The following is a 5,931-nucleotide window of genomic DNA, read 5'->3' as shown; positions in this document are numbered from 1 at the left end:
GTCTACAAAACAGCAAAAACACCAAAAAAAAAAAGGAGAAAAAAAAAAGAAGTTGCACATTTGTTGGCAAAAAGTTATCATGAACTCCTTTTTCTATTTCTTCCCACACTTCATCTGCTGTGCTTCAGTGTTCAGGGCCTGGTGTTAGCAAAATATTCCTGTGAGGACGACCCGTTGTCCTCTCCTGTCCCACAGCTCCCAACACGTCCCTCACCAGCTCTTCACTGACTTGTTAATAATCATGATGGTCGACAGTCATCAGATAAAGTTGAATATATTCTGTATATTAAAAACCAGTTCTGTTTTTTTGTTTATTTTCTGCCAAGTTGGGCTAATTCTAATAATTATTGGACATAAATTGAACTGTAAATTGTAAAACTGTAGAAAATATGTAAATATACATATTTAATCTTTTCCTGGATTGAACACATTTTCTGCTTCACCAAAAACCTTCGATCTCTACATGAAATAATGTTTCTTATTTAAAAAAAAAGAACTTGAAAGAGTTTGTGTGAAATGATCTGCTGCAGATACACTCACCTTTTGGTGTTATTGATTTTTAATCTGTTCTCAGGATTATTTTAGTTTTTTTTTTCCCTAATTCTAATCTAAAGACTTCTTTAGACTCAAATACAAACAGCTTTGTTTTAAAGTGCCTGCGACATACTTATTATTCAAATACAAAAAAAGTCAAAGAAAACATCTTTATAGTTAATAAAGTTGGAATAATACACGATTTAACTCATTTTGTCGCATAATTGGAATAATTTCTTTTGAACTTGGTTCAGCCAAAGTGAAACAGGAAGTGACATCAAAGGGGAACTCTTTAACAAAGAAAACTCTGGTCTTTGTTTATTGAAACAATATCATTTGAACTCTGACTGTTCATCTCTAATAGTGACTCAAAATAATCTTAAACATCAGATTTTTCTCTACAGATTGTGTTGTTGGCTGTTGTAGCAACGCTCTGTTCACGTTCAGACATTCCTCTTTGACATCACTTCCTGTTACTTCACAGGCGAAAATCTCAACAACTGCTCATCTCAGCGACGTGAAATTTCTTTTGCAATATTTTATCAATGTCCTCTTTCTAAAAATGCATTCACGTGGATTACAAAAATTTGACGTCACGGGCACTTTAAACTTTAAAGAAATAAAAGCTCATAGAGAAAGGTCAAATATTTGGAGAAAAGCACAAAATCCTGAATTTTATTCTTAATTTTAAGACAGTTTTCATCAGTAAATGTTGGGCAGTGTGAAGCAGCAACAGATGTTTGCAAATCGACTCGATTTAACTTAAAAATGACTCGAACTAAATTAAAGTGTTATTTAATTTGTGGACTCCATCGTTAAAGTCACGTTAATGTTGGAACTGATCTGCTCAGGTTTGAATGAAGGATTTGGATCATCGACGCAAAGATGCAGAAAATAATTCATGGTTTGGATCAGCAGTTTAGACCCAAGTGGTCCGGTCCAGAGGGGTKTCTGCTGGGCATGTGCTCAGTGGAACTCCCCACAGATTAATGAAGAGGTTTTTAATCCAAGGACTCGGATTTGTCTGAAAATCTTTGGTTTTAAACTCAGTTAGGAAGCTTTTAAAAGGAAATGTTGTGTAAAACCAACATGTTTTAGTTGCTAACCATCAATCCATCCCTGATCCATCAGTCTCTCCTTCAGATGAATCAGTTTGTTTACCGGCAGCACAGCTGGACAAACAACCCAACAAGGAAAAGTAGTTCTGTGTTTGAGCAGCAGGTGTCTCTGTCTTCTCTGGAGTTTCTTCACCTGGACACACAACCTGCTGCTTGGTTTTAGCCTTGTGTTCTAGAAACATGCTTATTTTCACCTTTTAATACGATTTCAGACAGATTTTATTCTCTTTACCTGCGTTTTCTTCCCGGATCATGGGGAGCTGGTTATCTCCAGCGGGACACATGGAGACAAGACGAGCGTTCAGCCTCTCTGTCCCCCACACTAAGGAACACTTTAGTTACTAACAAACCCGACATCTTCTCGTTTGAGGGAACAGCGGCACCTGGACCTGTAGAGTGCACACAGGGAGGCTGGGAGGGGAACCTGCGACCTAACCACTGCGACCTAACCACTGCTCCACCGTGCACCCAAGTCTAATCATAGTTTTAAATCTGAGGTCATTTAAAGAGCTATCACACCTTCAGAGTGGTTGAACTACCCTTTTAAAGAAGCAGCAGGAGCCTCATGTGCTTTTCTAAATTCAGTCATTAAAGAAAATAAACCCTTTTGTGTGTGTGTTTGTGTGTGTGTGTGTGTGTGTGTGTGTGTGTCTCTGATAGAACATGTCGCTGAATGAAATAAGAACAAAATAGTTAAAAAATAAACAGCGCGCAAACAATGCGTAGTTTACACGTTGACAATACGCTGTTGACGCGTCAAATACGTGTTAAGCATCAAAATTTAACACGTATTTGACGCGTCATTACGCATTGTTGACGTGTTGTTGATGTATTGTTTATGCATCATTTACGTGTCAAATTAACACGTAATGTCTACGTAGATTTGTCACCACTGGCTTTCCATATTTGTATGTTGGAGTGTGTGTGTGTCTCTGATAGAGCATGTCGCTTAATGAAATAAGAACAAAATAGTAACAATGCGTAGATTACATGTTGACACAATAACACACTGACGCTTCAAATACATATTAAATTTTGACGCGTCGAAATTTAACACGTACTTGAAGTGTCATTACGCGTTGTTGACGCGTTGTTGACGCATTGTTTACGCGTCATTTACGTGTCAAATTAACACGTAATGTCCACATAGATTTGTCACCGCTGGCTTTCCATATTTGTGTGTGTGTGTGGCTCTGATAGAACAAGTCGCTGAATGAAATAAGAACAAAATAGTTAAAAAATAAACAGCGCGCAAACAATGCGTAGTTTGCACATTGACAACACGCTGTTGACGCGTCAAATACGTGTTAAGCGTCAAAATTTAACATATTTGATTCGTGATTACGGATTGTTGACGTGTTGTTTACGCGTCATTTACGTGTCAAATTAACACGTAATGTCTACGTAGATTTGTCACCACTGGCTTTCCATATTTGTATGTTGGTGTGTGTGTGTGTGTGTGTGTGTGTGTGTGTGGCTCTGATAGAGCATGTCGCTTAATTAAATAAGAACAAAATAGTAACAATGCGTAGTTTACATGTTGACACGTTGATAACACACTGACGCTTCAAATAGTGTTGAATTTTGACGCGCCATTTGACGCGTCGAAATTTAACACGTACTTGAMGCGTCATTACGCATTGTTGATGCCTTGTTTACGCGTCATTTACGTGTCAAATTAACACGTAATGTCTACATAGATTTGTCACCGCTGGCTTTCCATATTTGTATGTTGGAGAGAGTGTGTGTGTGTGTGTGGCTCTGATAGAACATGTCGCTTAATGAAATAAGAACAAAATAGTTAAAAAATAAACAGCGCGCAAACAATGCATAGTTTACATGTTGACAACACGCTGTTGACGTGTTAAATACGTGTTAAATTTCGACACGTCATTACGCGTTGTTGACGCATTGTTTACGCGTCATTTACTGTACGTGTCAAATTAACACGTAATGTCTACGTAGATTTGTCACCGCTGGCTTTCCATATTTGTATGTTGGAGTGTGTGTGTGTGTGTGTGTGTGTGTGTGTGTGTGTGTGTTTGGCTCTGATAGAGCATGTTGCTTAATGAAATAAGAACAAAATAATTAAAAAATAAGTTTTCTCCTGATGAAGTTTGGGATTCAGCAGTGTTTTTGTGCCCACACGAAGCTGAGTTTAACCTGATTTAATTTCAGAATAATGCCAAATAATGCTCTTATTTTGAAAAGGCATACCCTCTACGCTAGATTTGCTGTTACTCCCAACCTGACTCAGCTGTGTGTGTGAGAGTGTGTATGTGACGGGGGGGTCTGTGCAGTTTGAAGGCTGGTACATCTGTAAGCACTACTCTGGATCCAGTGAATGTGTAGAAAGCCTTGTAGTATTGTGTTGTATGTAATGTATATAATGAATAAAGATTGTATTTTGTTCAAGGTTTTCATGTTTTCTTTCCTCCTGGTKGTCATGGGAGGGTCTCACAGATTGAAACTACAGGAGCGATGGTTACATTTGAATGTTTAATTTGCACATTTGAACATGAACATAATGGCCATCAACAATTTACAACGTCCAGTGTGTCAGACTCCTGTTGTTTGTCTTCAGCAGCAAACAAACCATAAATACAAACAATAATGATTAYATACTTTGGTGAGAAATGTACAGCTATAATGAAAGTGAAACTTTAAACACAAAACATACAATAAGAGAACCAGTGCTCACAGTGACCGTTTTTATATTTAAACCTGACGGCGGAAGTGAAGGAAAATATGATTATCTTATTGGTTTAAATAAAAACTGAACCAAGCAGAAGTGTAAAATAAAAGAGAAATCCTTCAGCCGGTAAAAAAATAATAAAGCAGCTTTTTACTGTTTGCTCCTTAGAACCAGCTTTAAATGTTCTAAACTTGAAACTGAAAAAAAAAAATCGCCCTCATTGGTAAGGACGCTTCATAGGACCAATCAAATCTCAACTKAGGCYRTTGCCCATGTGGCCCCGCCCCAAGAATCCAATAAAATCTTTTTTTTTAAACTTTGCCAATAACTGGAGTCAATTCTCTCCGTTAGCAAAATATCATGGCCACCACAGCCAACCAGTTGGTTTTTTTTTATTTTTTTTACAAATGTTGGTGTCGCCCAGCTGAAAGCGCCATACAATGTTTTTTCTTCAAACTTTGGCATGTGCTGTTAGCATTGTTCGTTAATAAATACAGTTTCTCATCTGGATGGATGCCTGAGTCACGCTGCGGTATGAGAGAAAAAAAATGAAAATATCCAGCTGTGTTTTTTTTTTAAATATATACATTTTTTTTAAAAAAGACAGTAATTCTCCCAGAAACAGACGTAGAAAAACAAGCCAACCTTGYGGGTCGTTACAAAATCTAAAAAACTCGTGTTGTCCTGTTTGTCCAGTTTGAACTAAACTGTATCTTACCGACGTGTCAAACACCAAGTTTGATAAAGTCCAAAACTAAACTTCCTTTTTGTTAGCAAAATAAAACGCACACATATACAGGTGTTTATACGTCACACACCTCAGTRGGTTTATTTACTAGAGTTTGTGACAAACTCCTGTACTGACCTGTCTACAATGCACCAMACCCCAAATACATTTAGAGCTTTTTCAGGTATTCAAGGTCAACTTAAATCTTTTGGTTCTTTCCATCAGCTTTTTAATGACTTCTCTACACATTTATACTTCTAAATTGATCTTTTTATGTCAGGACAGCCAAATGTCCTCAGCAGAGAAACAGGTTCARACTGTTTCAACAATGGAAGCAGGCRTGAAYATATGTGGACCGAACATRCACATCATCTGTAAGAAGCTCAGTGTAAAGTGAATTTGTATTTATTCTTTAGCAGRGGTGTCAAGTAACTAAGTACAAATACTTTACTTAAGTAGTAATTTTGGTTATTTATACTTCAGTGGAGTAATTATTTTTCAGACTACTTTTTACTTCTACTTCTTACATTTTAATTCAATTATGTGTACTTTCTACTCCTTACTTTTTAAAAATGCAAAAAGTATTTCATTTCTATTTAACTTTGACTTGTTTTATTCCATCTTTTCATTGTTCAGAAAAAAAAATAAACAGAAATCTATCCAGATATGAGCCCATGGATGGAGTGATTGTGTTTGGATGAGAAGTGTAAATATAAACCATTCTGACACCCTACAGGACTGAACTCACTCCATCACACCTGTATGACACAAATCACATCACATTCCAGCAGGACAGACTGTAGCAGATGCATCGTATCTCATTAGAGAAGAACCCGTCCAGAAGACCTATACAATTT

Source organism: Austrofundulus limnaeus, unplaced genomic scaffold, assembly GCF_001266775.1.
Source record: "Austrofundulus limnaeus strain Quisiro unplaced genomic scaffold, Austrofundulus_limnaeus-1.0 Scaffold646, whole genome shotgun sequence".
Taxonomy (NCBI): domain Eukaryota; kingdom Metazoa; phylum Chordata; class Actinopteri; order Cyprinodontiformes; family Rivulidae; genus Austrofundulus; species Austrofundulus limnaeus.
Note: the sequence above shows the minus strand (reverse complement) of the source record.